The sequence below is a fragment of the Lonchura striata genome, chromosome W, assembly GCF_050655825.1.
Source record: "Lonchura striata isolate lonStrDom1 chromosome W, ASM5065582v1, whole genome shotgun sequence".
NCBI lineage: Eukaryota > Metazoa > Chordata > Aves > Passeriformes > Estrildidae > Lonchura > Lonchura striata.
The window spans coordinates 38462249-38478782 of NC_140743.1; the positions used below are offsets into that span (position 1 = coordinate 38462249).

General features: G+C 43.6%; 2 pseudogenes; one reads left to right on the forward strand and one right to left on the reverse strand.

The window, feature by feature from the left end:
- The first annotated feature begins 6725 nt into the window (after positions 1-6725).
- On the forward strand, positions 6726-8140 carry LOC146763180 (uncharacterized; annotated as a pseudogene).
- Positions 8141-9415: 1275 nt separating this feature from the next.
- Positions 9416-14875, reverse strand: LOC146763181 (endogenous retrovirus group K member 5 Gag polyprotein-like; annotated as a pseudogene).
- Positions 14876-16534: the final 1659 nt, after the last annotated feature.

Here is a 16534-nt window from a genome sequence, read left to right on the forward strand (position 1 = left end):
TAGTAAAGAATTGTTACTCCCATTCCCACATCTTTGCCTGAGAGCCTTTTAATTTAAAGATCCTGGTAATTCAGAGGGAGGGGGGTTTGCCGTTCTCCATTGCACAGGAGGCTTTGCCCTCTTCCACAGACTCCTGTCTTGTCGAACCAAGACACAAAGGAGCTCTCATATTTTGAGTTGTTAGTTGTCTTCTAAAGATGTAATGGTGCTTGTGTTGTTCTGTGATGGCAACTAACTGCTTTGGTTATTTTAGGGGTTTTGAAAACTGGAAGTATACAGAGAAAAACAAATCTTGGTGAAGTATGGCAGGATGTGTATTTCTAGGATTATTCCTCCAGCTACCATGTAAGATCACACTGTCACAGGGAACAATTTCTGGTTAGCTGTTTTCTTTGGCTTGGTTTGAGGTGCCTTTATTTCCCCCTCTTTTCTAAAGAAACTAGACACTTGCCTCTGAGTGTTCTCTAATTCTGCTGATACAACTAGCTAGGTGCTTAATGTCACCAGTACCAAAGGAAAACTACTGATCTGGAAACCCTAGCCCTGATGTTGATCTATAAATTTGAAGTATATTCCAGGTCTGGGTGAGGGGTATTTTTATGGACTAAGGTCTAGCCTCTAAACATGGAGGCTGATCTTTCTGCAGAGTCTGAAGTCTCTAGGTTATTGAAGAAGTCACCTTGGAACCCTTGGAACATGTCCTTCTCTGGCAACTGATCACAAATACTTCAGTGTGTGGTCCTAAAGCTTGGTAGTGTGAGTGCCTTTTTCCTCACTTTTTTTCTGCATAAGAAGCTTTGGACAATTCTCAGAAGAATCTGGACAATGATGTAAAATTTCTCGAGTTTCATATGCTTCTGTACATTCTGCTTTCATGGTGCTTTCTTGCAAAAATAACTTGTCATAGGGAGGGAGCCATCCTTGTTGCTGTATGAAAAGCCCCCCAAAAATTTGGAACAAACTAGATATAGTGCTGCAAGAACACAAATTGGGCCAGAGAGAACTTAATTTCTAGCTTGTTTCAGTGGTTTTAAATGCTTGTAGCAATATAGAATTATAGATGCTAAGTTTCAGAATATTTTGTGGTTGGTTGTATGTCACTTTTGGTCCAGTCACGGTTAGAAAAATAAGCAGAGAAAAATGATGATATGCCAACTGTCCAAATATAAGTCATATGAGAAATGGGATAAAAAGACAGGTTTTCTTACTTGAATTGATTTTTTTGCCCTACTGGTTTAGAAATCAGTTGAAATCCAGGATCATGGTATGAGAAGCACTGGTTTTCCATTGAAGTGCAGGAATGACCGTACAGTAGGTATCTCTCATTTCTTCTTGGAAGCAAGTTAAGTGCACCCTGGTATTCAAATAGATATACCCCTGATACATGAAATTCAGTCTGGTGACTGAGTTCTGCTCACTGTGTCTCACTGTGTTCTGCTGAGACCCACTGGCATTTGCATTTTCAGGCTGTCTTTTTTAATGTTTTTTAACAAGTTCCCTCCCTTGTTCTTTCCTGCCCATCTGAATGGTCTGTTTGGGGCTGCCTCCTCCACCCCAAATCATCCCAGCTTTTTACTGTAGCAGTATTGTGATGTGTTACTCTTCAAGCCAGGTCTTATGAGCTCTCAGAGAAACCCATCACACCTGAGATAGCTCTGCTACCCCAAATGGCATAAAATTAGCAGCATGGCTTCTGAGGTAGTGTTGGAAACAGAAAAAGGTTTAATAAAAGGCAAAATAACAAAGTTTTTACAAAGAAAAACCGAGCCAGGGCCAAGAGGTCCTTGCTCCTGCTAAAACACCCCACAAAAGCAATTATTTCCTTTGTTATCTTCCTTTTCTAGTGAATTACCTAGGTGGGACCTCTTGGCCTCTGTCCAATCAGACAGCTCCAGGTCTGAGGTGAAGTCCCAAAGGTCCTATGAGGTGTCTTTGTACTTAATTTGGGAGAGGAACTTCTGGGCTTTTTGCCTTTTTTTAAGCAGACAAATAATAATTTGGTCACTCCCTCAACAGGAGGCACATTTGTACAATAGTGTACTTGCAGAGGTTAAGCAGAAATGTGCTTGCTGGCATTTTGTCAAACCATGCTTGAGACATTTAATTTGCTTTTTTTAAAACTGGGCAGACCTTTGAGGCTGGTTTAGATAGGAGAACTGGGTAGTTGCCCTAGTACATGTTTCACTGATGGGAGGATTACACAGTAAGTCTATTTCTGGGGGGGAACAGACTCTAGCTTATCTCATATTAGGCACTTGAAGCAGAGAAAAGAACTTTAATTATAACAGATCGTTGGACTTTTTTTTCCTCCTGTTAATTTTTCAGTCATGTGGGTTCTTCTGTGCTGCCAGTGACTGTAGAAACTAGTTAATTTTATCACTCAGCTCTTTTCAGTGAACTACCATGTTAATTTGAGTATCTTTGGGTATTGCATTTTCAGTATTTATAATCACAGGTAATCAAACCCAGTGACTTAACTATGGGTTCAGTAGTAAAATTATCTCTGGCTGACTTGACTGTACAAGGGAAAAAGCTGGAGAAATTACCAGGAATGAGGTGACAAAATCATAGATTCTACTGGGTAGCAATGTCGCAGTAACAATTGGGTGTTATGTGATAGACCTTCCTAAGCAGAAGCTACTTTGCAATATTGGCTTGAGCAGAGAAATGAGGGTGGTGCTTACCCTCTTCACCTTATTTCTGATAATTCCTCCAGTTTTCTCCCTTGTACAGTCAAGTCTGATAAGGAAAATTGGTAGTGCTCTCCTTGGGCACTTTCCATTTGTTTGGTTCCCCTCATCTGTGCTGCTGCTGTTAGTCTAAGGTGAATAAATTACCAAAGAACAGTTAATAGGTGTTTGTTCCTAGACTCAGTTGTTCATTTTCTACATAGATCCATTTTTAAGATCATAGCAAGAGTACCTAGTGATCTTACTAGACTTAGTCTATCCACAAAGATTATATTCACATTGTGGGTGACTTGTGACTTCCTTAATGAGGGGAACTCCTGAACTGCATGATGGGGCTATATTTGCTGCCTCTATTTTAAGTCTTTGACTGCTTTTCATATCTTAATCCTTAAGATACTTATGTTTAGTTACTCTTCTCCAGAATTTCATCATCTTCCTTCACGTGAGCACTTGCTTTGTATATACCTTGCAACTGCAAAATTAACAGATTGGAGTTATAATCCAGCTATGTCAAGTGGTAGCTTGGTGTCTTAATTTCTGCCCCTCAGATGAGAGGCACTTACGGACCTTGTGAATTAATATCCCTCACCTGGTGCAGATGTTAAATAAAGCAGGCTTTGATGGAGATCACCTGTTTTCTTTGCTTGTTTCTTTTTTTGCTGTTCTTGAACAGATGGGCTGTCACTGCATCTTGGCAAAGCAGCAGCATCTTTCAGCATCCAGGTGTGAGCTCTGAGATCTATTTCTGGTGGTCTGATAACCTTATTTTCCATAAACTCACATTTCCAAGGTGTCTGAGAAGTTCTTAGCTTCTATTGCAATTGCTGCTGTGAATAAATTACTGAACTGAGGTACAGCTCATTCCTAGGAACACCGTTGCAGAGCTATGTGTGATGCAGGTGGAGCTGATCCTCTGGCCAGCCCATGCTGAGCCCTGGACTCCTGTGCTAGCCAGGCATATTCTCTCTAGCTTAAAGCCAAGTGAAAATCCCTGTGTGCCTCGCTGGCCACCCCTCAGCCAGAACTTCAACTTAAAATGCATTTCTGAGTGTTGCAGTACCTTCAATAACTTAGTCTCTGAAGCACAGGCACCAGGAATTTGTCTGTGTTGCAGACAAGGGAGAATGGAAAGGACAATATAGCCACATCTTGTCTGAAGGAATCTCCTGTTTATGCTGTCCCTTGCTTCTTCAAGTGGGCACTTCAGTGCATATTGAGGATGGGCAAGGGGCACAAGAAAAATTGTAAAAGTCCAACAGTGTTTGGTATTGCTCTCAGAACTACTGATGAATTACAAAGTATAGAGAGGTGTCTTGGTTTGACAAGACAGGAGTCTGTGAAGGAGGGCAAAAGCCTCCTGTGCAATGGAGAAGGTAAACCCCCTCCCTCCGAATTACCAGGATTTTTAAATTAAAAGGCTCTCAGGCAAAGATATGGGAATGGGAGTAACAATTCTTTACTAGGAGAAAACTAGATAACAATTTAAAAAGGCAAATGCAATTGGTACAAACAAAACTAGTGATAAAGTCCACAACCTGACACCCTAAGGAGTCGGGGTGTTAGTATCAGTCCGGTTGAAATGACAGCTGCTCCTCTTGCAGTGGCTGATGAATTGCCGCTGAAGTGGTGATCTTTAGAAGGGTATAGTTTTCTCTGAAGATCTGGTGGCAGTTGGGCCGGTCTTCCTCTGCGCCGGGGCCGCCTCCGAGCTCCGCCGCCGCTGCCTCACCACGCTCCGGCCGTTTCTCTGGGAATCCCGCCGAAGGAGCTGAATCTCTGGGAATCCCGCAAAAAGAGAGAGAGCTGCTGTGTCTCCCAAAAGGTACCCCTTTATACAATAAAAGAGTGCTTGGCTTCCCCCTCTGGGTGGAGCATCTCACAATGGGATGGTGTTACGTTACCAGCCCTGCATTGAGTCAGTCAATGGCCCATTAACAAACGATTACCTCTTCGGAGCAAACCATTGTTCTTGGAAGAGATAACAAACCTGCCCAACCTCCAACAGATGGCAAATAGAATACAAGCTTATCTTACAAACCAGGACAAGAGGATACTTATTCATTGCTCAGGAGGTACTTGTAAAAGGGCTTAATCAGAAACATTTTCAGGGAAATCAAGTAGATATCCCCATAATTCTTGTTTCTTCATGTTAATTTTCAAGGATTTAAGATGGGAAGTATCTTTTTGCTTGTGATGCTGGGTTTCTTAGTGTGGTACTTGTGGTACTTGGCTAATTAGAAGAATGCTCTTGACAGAAAGGAATCTTCCCAATTAAAATTAAGTGCCATTTTCTAATGGCCTTTCCCTCTAGTATCCTGCTGGGAGTGTTGTGGTCTAAGAAAGCGCAGACAGATCTAAAATGGAGTGCCAGGGTGGGCAGAGTTAAGAAAATCTGGTCTGCCTGACCATTTCTGTACCTAAAAAACTGCCAAGTAAAATACTTGACTGTATACAAATTCTGGTCATTGGACTGAAACCGAGGGGGTACTCTTGCAACATAGTGTGAGGCCTCAATAGTCCTAGAAATTGATTCTTTGACCTCAGAACAAAAATGTAGAAGTCAATATGTTGTTTTCTTAGGAACTGCTTTTCCAGGTTCCCTTATTAAAAGGGAAAATTCAGGTGCTGAATTGTAGTTGTTGAGGCGGTCATGACACAAAGCAGAGACTACAAGCAGTCTCAGATGACAACTCTTTATTATCGAAAATGGATGACCTTTTATACACTTTCTAATTGTTTATACTTCTTCTACCCCAACTATTGGCCACAATAAATCAACATAACACCATTGGTGAAGAGTAACAGTGACTTCAGCTAACTTTCTAAAAATAATTCATCCAGCTGCAAAGTTCTCTCCTTATCTTTCTTCAATTCCTCTCTTCTCTTGGTCTCCTTGGTAACAGCCTTGGAGAGAGCTCCTTATGAGCTTCTTCTTGCTTCTCAGCTTCTTCTCACTCCTTTAGCTAACAGGCCTGCTGTTAGCCCCTTCCACAATTCCCCCTTTTTGTTTTTGAACTGTAAACACAGCCGCTATGGATTTTTGCAGCGCCCTTTGCAAAAATCCAAGCAGACGGGGAAACACAAAACAACAATCACAACCATTAACAAAATTAACATTCCCATTCTTAATACAATCATTCTCATCCTTCATCCATCTATAAGTGCTTTTAAGTTTCTTAACTACTCTATCCTATAAAGTTATATGTCTAATACGTAAACCTTAAGCTATAACCATCCCAAGTGCTCAAAATGCGATATAGGAATGCTAGAACAAAGGTTCCAAAAACCTGCATTGTCCTGATCAGAGCAAACCAAAACCACACCCTTTAGTTACTATGAAGGCACATTAAGACTGATGAGATACATGTCCTGGTATATGGCCTTGTTAGCATTCAGGAACACACATAATCACGGGATATGATTATATGCAGGTGCTTTTATTGAGAGCTCTGGGAATCAGGGGTACAGACCCAAATCTGACTCCGACATGGCTTTCGAGCTGAACGTATTTTATATTTTATTGTTATATAACTTGCATATTAATTGTTAAACTTATATTGTTCTATTGTATACATTGACATGAGTTTCTCGTGATCTTTCTTAGGGCCCTGACCACAGTTTCTCATGATTATTCTTGCGATTAAACAGTAATTATATTTAATTACTAAACAATCATCACATCATCTTTTCTCCCTGCCGTGCCCCCATCCCCCCCTGACCACCGCCCGGCGCCGGCTCTCTCGGCTTCGGCCTTCACGGCCGCCCCACCTCCCCCCCTGCCACGGTTCCCCTGGCCACGCCGCCCCCTCAGCGGTGTCTTTGGCGGCAGTGGTAACCACCGCCGCTGGCCTGTTACAAAGCCACGTGTCTGCGTTTTTACAGGCAATACAGCCAGCCCTCGCCGCGGCTGGCTCGCCGCCGCTGTCTCCTGCGGGTATGCCCGAGGTCTGGGGAGCGGCAACACTCGCGCTGCAGAGCCACGTGACCATGCCCCCGGTCCCAGCGCCACAGCGGCGTCCGGCTGGAAGCCCCGCGCCGCCACCCCAGCCCGAACCCCCCAACCACAGGGAGACGCTATGGGGCTCCGTACCGCGCCCCTGCCTTCTCCCGCACCCGTGAACACGTGGCAGCTCTCTTCCACGGCCCCGGCCCCCGTTCCTGAGCCCTCCGGCCACGCAGCCACGGGCCCCGTGACCGAGCCCTCCGGACACGCGGTGGACTTGGCTTCCATCATGCCTCGCCATGCGGACCTCGTGACACGCCCCGCGCATGCGCAGTTCGCGCTACCCCCGGACCAGCCGTTCCACACCACCCCCGCTGTGCCTCTGATGCAGCCTGCTGCTTCCCACGTGCCCCATGCCGCGGTCTACACCCAGCCGACGTCCCCGCGCCCCCCCACAGCATCGCCACAGCCCCCATTCCTGGCTGGAGAGCCCCAGCCACCGCCACCACTTCTTATGAGTTTTCCGACTTTACCACCATATCCGTCCACACAGCAAGCCCGGCTGGATCTTCTTACAGCCTCATCACAAATAGTTTTCCCTACACCGCCTCCTTCGCAGCTTCTGGAAACCCCAGCCTTACAGCCACCAGCAGCTCCTCCACGACCGCAGCCTCCAACCGCCCCCCACCCTCCAACCAATCTGCCTGAAGCACCACAACATGATTCTACAGCATCCTATGCATATCCCTCTGCGCCCCTTCCTCCGCCAGATCTACATTTTGCGGCTGCAGCCCAAGCTTCAAGATATCCTTCCGCACCTGCAGGTTCTTCCCATGTGCCTCTGCTGACAGGCTCCACTCCTCCTGCTCTTCTGCCCCAGCTACCAGCAGCTCCTGCACCTGGTCCACGCAGTACCTCACCACAGCTTGGCACGCAGCGAGAGGGAGAAGGATGGAACCTGAATTCCCAGAAAGGTGTTGATAATCTCCAACTGACAGACTCGCATGGACTCAGATGTGATAGTCACAAAGAGGACAGTCTAGATCCCCAAACCATGCCTGTGGCATTCAGCCAGGAACCTGGTGGTCCTAGAAAAAGGACAGCTGTCCCATCTCAGGATGAGAAAGAATTCCTAAAAGCGATCAATGACGGTGGTATCTCCTCTTTCTATTTTAAACAGCTGTTGAAAAGTACCATAGAAAGAACATATCAAACCCTAAAACGCAGTTTAAATCAACAGAAAGGGGGAGTAGATCAGGCTACACCTCAAAGGAGGTTGAGTAAGGCTTTGTATGTTTATAATTTTTTAAATAGCTCTGTAGGAGAGCCTGACCCCCTGATTTATAGACATTTCCTGAATAACAAAAAAGCAAAAATATAGAGGCACCCCCCAGTCTTAATGAAAACCTTAGATCCAGGACAAATAGAAGGACCATGCAAGTTTATAACATGGGGGAAAGGGTTTGCTTATGTTTTCACAGGTGAAGGACCCAAATGGGTCCCAGCGAAGAATGTGAAGCCCGCTGGCACCCCCACACCAGGCAGTGCTTCTGGAAGTACAAGCCAAGAAGCAAGCATCTACACCTGAACTGCGCAGAGTCAAGAGGAAATGACCTGCCAGAAACAACTCGAGAAAAGAACGGAGTTTTGTCATTTGTGCGTGTGCATGTTGCTTTTGTTCTTTTGTTTTAGTTTTTGTATTGAAGTTTTACCTGTAAGTCAACCAAAGACAAAAGCCTGGGTTGCTTTAGCCAAGTCTGCAGGCTCTGGTACCATCTGTCTAGCTGACACAAGCCCTAACAGACCTTTTTCAACCTGTTTAATTAAAGGACCTTTTCCAGAAGGTTTTGATAATGCTACCTCAATTAAGTTCTTCCATTACACTAAAGCAGTCAAACAAGTTAAAATGTTGGCTCAATAAAGAAGTAAATGCCACCTCTACTATAATCAGTGATTAAATAAGGGATAACCCATCTTAGCTGAACAGCTTATTTGACGGTTTGAGCTTTGCACCTTAGCTAAAGGAACTCTGTAAAGTAGGTTTGATTATTCTAAAAGTAATAAGTGTAGTTTCAGTAGCAATACCCTGTATACCTCAGAGTGTACAGAAAATAGTAGTTAAGTCAATGTTTAGTATTTCAAATAGTTTAACAGAACGGGGCAGATGTGGGGAAGGATGGATAAATATAATTATTCATAATAATACAGCCAGGATGAAAACAATCCTCCATACTGGCTGGACAATACCCTTACCTACAGATAAGTCCAAAAGTCAAATGGACTGTTCCATCTCACCCCCCAAAATGTATGTCTCACCCCGCACCTGTAACCCTCCCCTAAAACATCAAGTGCCTGTAACCCCATTGGCCCAAATCTTGTTCCAGCCCACCTTGAAGCCCTCTGATAAGGGGTCTCCAAGGGGCCAGACGCCCTCTTGGAACTTCCCCTCTCGGATCTTCCCCCCTCTTAGGACCTCCACCCTCTCCTAGGGCATCCTCTTGTCTCTCCCCTCCCCCATCCCCTCAAGCCTTGCTAGGTGCTGCGTCTGGCAGCTCCAAGCAAGACCTTTTTCCATCCCTAATAGACCTTATATGCTAAGAGCAGCCTTCAGAGATCTTTTGTCTCCATTCATCTAAACCGTCCTGGAGCACATCGCTCCCTACAGTTCCACACCAGATTAAAAGCACCTTACCTCTCTCCAGGGGATGTTGTGAGCGGCGGAGGGTCACGGCACTGATGGGCGCCCCGAGAATCCCTCAGTGCTGTCTGGAGCATGATCGGGTCACGGGGTCCTCAGCAGCGCCCACAGGGTCCCAATCTGGGTTCGCCAAAATGTTAGCGTTCAGGAACACACATAATCACGGGATATGATTATATGTTGGTGCTTTTATTGAGAGCTCTGGGAATCAGGGGTACAGACCCAAATCTGACTCCGACATGGCTGTCGAGCTGAACATATTTTATATTTTATTGTTATATAACTTACATATTAATTATTATTAAACTTATATTGTTCTATTGTATACATTGACATGAGTTTCTCGTGATCTTTCCTAGGTCCCTGACCACAGTTTCTCATGATTATTCTTATGATTAAACAGTAATTGTATTTAATTACTAAACAATCATCACATCTAACAATTATATCATTTATCATGTACTAGCTACACAGGTGCAGTTCTAGCAAGGTACAAAGTCTTCATGTACTTAGGGTATTTATGTTCTTTTCAGGGCCTACTAAGCTTAATTTTACTTTTAACCCTAAATCCCCATGATTTTAAAACCCTTTTGCTATCAGCCTTAGCCAGTGTCATCCACACATTCTGCTTCAGCTGCGGAACTGTCTAGGTTCGACAAGACAGGAATCTGCGAAGGAGGGCTAAAGCCTCCTGTGCAATGGAGAAGGTAAACCCCCTCCCTCCGAATTACTAGGAGTTTTAAATCAAAAGGCTCTCAGGCAAAGATATGGGAATGGGAGTAACAATTCTTTACTAGGAGAAAACTAGACAACAATTTAAAAAGGCAAATGCAATCGGTACAAACAAAACCAGTGAAAAAGTCCAGAACCTGAGGATTCGGGGTGCCAGTAGCAGTCCTGCTGGGACAATTGCTCCCCTTGCAGTGATTGATGAATTGCAGCTGCAGTGGTGATCTTTAGAAGGGTATAGTTTTCCTCTGAAGATCTGGTGGCAGTGGGGCCGGTCTTCCTCTGCACCGGGGTTGCCTCCGAGCTCCGCCGCCGTCGCCTCAGCGCGCTCCGGCTGCTTCGCTGCGAGTGCCGCCGAAAAGAGCTGCTTCTCTGGCAATCCCCCAAAGTAAAGAGCTGCTCTGTCCCCAAAAAGGTACCCCCTTATATCCAATAAAAGAGTGCTTGGCTTCCCCCTCTGGGTGGAACATCTCACAATAGGATGGTGTTATGTTACCAGCCCTGTATTGAATCAGTCAATGGCCCACTAACAAACCATTACCTCTTAGGAGCAAAACCGGTTCTTGGAAAAGATAACAAACCTGCCCAACAGGTTTGCCTTCAACAGATGGCAAATAGAATACAAGCTTATCTTACAACCCAGGACAGGAACCATCCATCCTGTCCCTTCCTGCGCGCTCCAAATAAGGTTTAACACAGAGAGCAGGAACCCATCGAGGACCATTATCTGTCAAAACACAAGCATAGCCCCTCCCCCAGGTTATTTTTTTCCACTGGACTAGACCACATAACAGTAATTAAATCCTTGACCCATACCTTAACATTTCTACGAAAATCTGGTTGCTTAGAATTCAAAGAGGAAAAATAGTAAAAAATTTGAAATAACTGTGAGTCAGGTAGGGGACGCAAAAAATTTTACACAAACATCTTTATCTAATCTCACTTGAGGTGACTACTGTTGTATTCCCTCTTTTTTTTTTTGAACCTGATGTTTAAGAAGACCATGTGCCCTTTCGATGATTGCTTGGCCCGTGGGTACATGTGGAATACCTGTTGTGAATGCTCAGTGCCCCAAGCACCAAAGAATGCTTACATTTTCTGCAAAGCATATGCTGGGCTGTTATCCGTTTTTATGTGATATGAAACACCTAGGATAGAAAAGGCATGATAAAAATGACGAATAACATCACGAGTTTTTCTCCTGTGAATGCTGAAGCAACCATTGCACGAGAAAAGGTATCAACTGTAACATGAGCATACTTAAAGCAACCAAATTCTGGCATTTTTGTGGCATCAGTTTGCCATTCCTCTAAAGTGGATAGACCCCTAGGGTTGGTACCATAATATTCAGAAACATGAGTTGTGTGGCAGTCAGGACAAGACTTGATTTTGCTTCACCAGGAGACAATTTAAATTGCTGCTGTAAAGCTTGAGCACTCTGATGAAAAAATTGATGAGACAAAACTGCCTGCTGCAACACATTAGGTACACTTTTGATTGCAGCAGCATCTCCTCGGGAATCTATATAGGCATTGCCTTCAACAAAAAATCCAGGTAACGATGTGTGGCTATGAATATGCATGATGAAATAAGGATGTTTTCGAGCACAAATAACTGTCCATGGTTTCACTGACATGGTAAATAATGGTTTCTCTTGAATATTATACAACACTGCTTGAACTAAATGCTTAACTAGATTAGCAACATAAATGGAATCAGTAACTACATTTATAGAATCAGGAAATAAAGTAAAAGCCAAAAAACCAGGGCAAAGTTCAACCAATTGAGGAGATCCTTGCTGAATTATTGTCTCATATTCCCAGTGATCATCCTTTCTCCAAGCCACATCTGCTTTTCCGGTTTTCCCTGATCCATCTGTAAAAACTGTTATACCTTCCACTGGAACAGGAGAACAAATTTGCTTCCCTTCAGAAGGGATCTCCTTGGTCAGTTTTAAAACAGGATGAGAAGGCAAATGGTATTTTATTTAGCCTGTAAAATAAGATAAGGCAGATTGCAATTCATTATTATTTTGAAAGCACCATTCAAAATACCACTTGTACAGGTATCACAATGGTCACAGGGCTGTGTCCCAAAACCTCATGACAACGCCTGCGGCCTTTGAGGATAATATCTGCAAAAAGCTCATAAAGTTTTCTGCCATCTGAAAGATAAAAATATCCATTTCAAAATATTCAGTTGGTCTTCCCAATTATCACTTCATTGACACAATATTCCACATGGTATTTCATGATCCTTAAGAATAAACAATTGAACATCAACAGAGGTATCTATTCTGTTAACAAATTTTTATGCTCAGGCTAATTCAATTTCTTCTAGGGTCTTCTTTGCTGCCAGGGTCAATTGCCTCTCATCAGTAGAGGAAGTGATCCCTGATAGGAAATCAAACAATGGTTGCATGTGATGATTTGTTATGACTAAATATGATCAAATCCAACCTATTGAACCAACCAATTTCTGTACATCAGTAACAGTTTTAACATCAATATCTAATTTCACAGATTGAGGCATAACTTGAGTATTAGTCACCAACATACCTAGATATTTCCAAGGCATGTGCTCCTGCACTTTCTCTGGGACAATGATCAGACCAGTCTTTCAAATTTGTCACAGCACATTGTTTAAGATCTGATAACTGTTGTTTGTTGTCAGATGCCAACAAGATATGATCCATGTAGTGATAACAATATCAGTTATTAAATTGCTCCTGTGCTTTTGACAAGGTCTGTGCCACAAACCATTGACAAATAGTCATTGAGTTTTTCATGCTTTGGGGGAGTACCCTCCATTGATATCTTTATTGGGTTCAGCATGATTTGTGTAAGGCACAGTAAAAGCAAATTTTTCTTTGTCTTGCTCAGCCAGTGGAATAGGAAAGAAGCAATCTTTCAAATCAATGACAACTATTTGCCATTCCTGTGGAATCATTGTCGGTGTAGGAAGGCCTAGTTGTAAAGCTCCCATTGTTGCCATTAGAGCATTTATCTGGCATAAATCATGTAAAAGTCTCCATTTTCCTGATTTCTTTTGTATTACAAAAACAGGGGTATTCCAGGGGCTGAAAGATTCTTCAATATGTCCCGCTTGCAATTATTCTGCAACTAATTCTTGCAGGGCAGTAATCTTTTTGGTAGTAAGGGGCTACTGGTCAACCCAGACAGGTTTATCTGTCAACCATGTCAAGGCTACAACTGGACATTCACTGCCCTGCATCACAGTGGCCCCATTTAAAAATCCATGGTAATTTTGACACCCCATTGAGATAAGCAATCTCGTCCCCACAAACTTTGAGGAGCATCGGCAACATAGGGTCTGATGCTATAGCTTGTTGGCCATCAGGATGTTTCACATTAAATACAATGGCTGACAAGCCACCTGTTGTAGCACCACCCAACCCCATGAGTCCAAAACTTGCATGAGTGAGAAGCCACAATTGAGGCCAACAAAGTCACGAGAGTATTGTAACATCTGCTCCAGTGTCAATCAAACCTGTTACTTATATGATTCCTGGACGGTATCCACTGGCTGTGAGGATGCATGTGTTTTCCAGACGGTTCTCCATTACTTTCTCAGTCCAGAACACTTGAGGTACTCCTGTTGATCCAAAACTTCCTGTGCCGTGACTTCGGTCCACTGTATTGGGAACAGAACTTACAAAAGGTACAAGTTGAGCAATGCAAGTTCCTTTCTGAATAGTGACAGGGAGGTCATCAATTGATACCATAACATGAATCTGTCCTAAACAGACATGAATACCTTTAAGTGTAGTACTTGATCTCCCTATCAAAAATGCACTCAATCCCCGTCCTATTGGACCATAAGCATCGAGGGGCACTTTGCATATTTCTTTTGTCAAAATAGTTACTGTGTTGGTGGTGGGTATATCAATCCCTGCAGACCCACTTGTTGCTCCTGATTATTGTTCGCAAATGAGTAGCTTTGCAGTACCGGGAAGGCCCATAATTGCTGCTGTGGTTGTCGGGATATTTGTGTCCCCACGCGCCCCTTTGCTCTCTTCTTCCTGTTTCCCTGAAACAGCTGACCATTTGCATGATATTTACTCTTGTATTGTTTAGCATAGTGCCCAAATTTAGCACAACAATTGCACATAACATTGCTGCTTGCATTTGACTTAGAGGTTATTTTCTGGGTATTGCACTGTGCCCTTATGTGCCCTTGCTGTCCACATTTATAGCATTTTGATGGAGGTCTTAGAACTGCAGCAATAGCTGCCATTTTATCCTCTACTGAACCAACTTTTGAGCAAGCAGTAACCATTTCAGGCAATGTGGGTTCCCCAGGTAAGGTATCAATAATCTTTCTGCAATCTGGGTTTGCATTTTCTTTTGCCAATTGTATACACAATCTGTGTCGCAAAGGTTAATCATCTTCCTGTTTTTCAATAGCTGCAGCAAGCTTTTCCACAAACTGCAAAAATGGTTCTCTCATCCCTTGTTGTATAGTAACATATCTCTGTTTTGGAGCTGCCATTTCCATTGTTTTAATTAAAGCACTCATGCTTATTTGCTGAGCTTGTGTCAAAATTGAAGGATCCCATCTTGCCTGTAAATCTGGGTTGGCAAAAGGTCCAGTGCCCAATAAGGCATCAACACCCACAGCATGACGACGGTCATGTTGAGGCAGCTGCATATTTACTAAAGCTGTGCACTCAGACACTTGCCTCCAAGTTGCTTGAAATACACTGTATTGTACTGGTTGGAATAAAATTGTAGCAATATGCATGATGTCATAAGGTGCAAGCATATCTGCATTAATTACATGTATTAATTGCATTACCTCTGAGGAATTAATACCAAACAGAGCCACTTTCGATTGGCGATCTTGCTCAACCTTTTAGGCAAAGACGTGATGACTATCATCCTGCCCTGTTCCAGGAACTGCTTTAAAAACTGGAAAAGCCATAGGGTTATCACAGGCAACATTTGCATTAACATTTTGCTCCAGAGGTACTTTTGGGGCACCTAATCTTTCTATTATGTCCCAATTCTTTTTTTCAGCTACTTTCTTCCTAACAAATTCCTAAAACTTCTGAGGCTGTCAAGGAAGCACAGTTACTTGACATGGAGGCAAAATCCATGGGACAGTAGGGCTAGATCTATTAGAAGGTGAACTGTCAACAGTTCCCTGACCCAACTCAGGTGTTACTGTGGGTGACTCTTCACTTGATTCGCTGTCACTGTCAGGTAACGGAGGATACAACCTTGCAAACTGTTCATGCAGCTCAGAGGGGAGCGGGGTGGCAAATGGCTGGGCCAGAGCAGAGGGAAGTGGGGGGGCAGACTGCTGGGTTTCTCTCTCTGCTAAAGACATTTCAGTTAACTGGTGCAGTGGTGTAGTGTATACAGGCACCATCACAAGATGCTCTGCAGATGTGAGATAAAGAGGTTTAGGAGTCTGATAAGGAGATACTTTGGCAGTCTGCATGGAAACTTTGACAGCTTTCCCAGAAGCTTTGGCAGCTGGCCTAGAAGCTCTGAAAACTTTCTCGGAGGATTTAGCAGCCCGCCTGGTAACTTCCATGGCACCTGCATCTTCTTCAAGGATGGATTCAACAAGTTCTCCATCAGAGGCCCAATCTGACTCATCCCCTCCATCAGTCTCCGTTATCAAGCCTGATTCTTTGTCCATGTCGCACTCTGCTTGTTCTCGCTCTGTTTTCCATTCCTTTAATGCCTCAAAAAGCGATCCCCAAGTAACAGCTAGATTGACAACAGTTTTATCTCCCGCTTGGATGACTTCCCACAGACTGTCCCTGACTTTTTTCCATGCTTTAACACTAAATGCTGTGTCAGGATCAGTGCCAAAATCCTGTGATCTAGCCCACAGCAATATACTACGAAGGGCATAGTCTGAAGTATTAATTCCCTTATTTCTTAACAGAGCTTTCCATGTAGCCAAAACAGTCTCTTTCTCATTAGATAAGTTATTTCCCATTATTACTAGTTGGTGGCTCACCTGCTTCCAGGTGTCTTGATAAGAAAAAATCAGGTCTGGACCTCCCTGTGGCTTCCACAAGCCACTCTCAGCTGCACCAATGCCTCCTCCCCCACTACTCCCCAGTGGGTCAAGGTTGCCAGTCACTAAGACCCCTCATGGGTCCAGACCAAGTATATTGTTCAGGCTGTTGTTCCACTCGGTGGTCACCAGAAGTCGTTGTCGAGGCAGTCATGACACAAAGCAGAGACCACAAGCAGTCTCAGATGACAACTCTTTATTATCGAAAATGAATGACCTTTTATACACTTTCTAATTGTTCTTCTACCCCAACTTCTTCTACCCCAACTATTGGCCACAATAAATCAGCATAACACCATTGGTGAAGAGTAACAGTGACTTCAGCTAACTTTCTAAAAATACTTCATCCAGCTGCAAAGTTCTCTCCTTATCTTTCTTCAATTCCTCTCTTCTCTTGGTCTCCTTGGTAACAGCCTT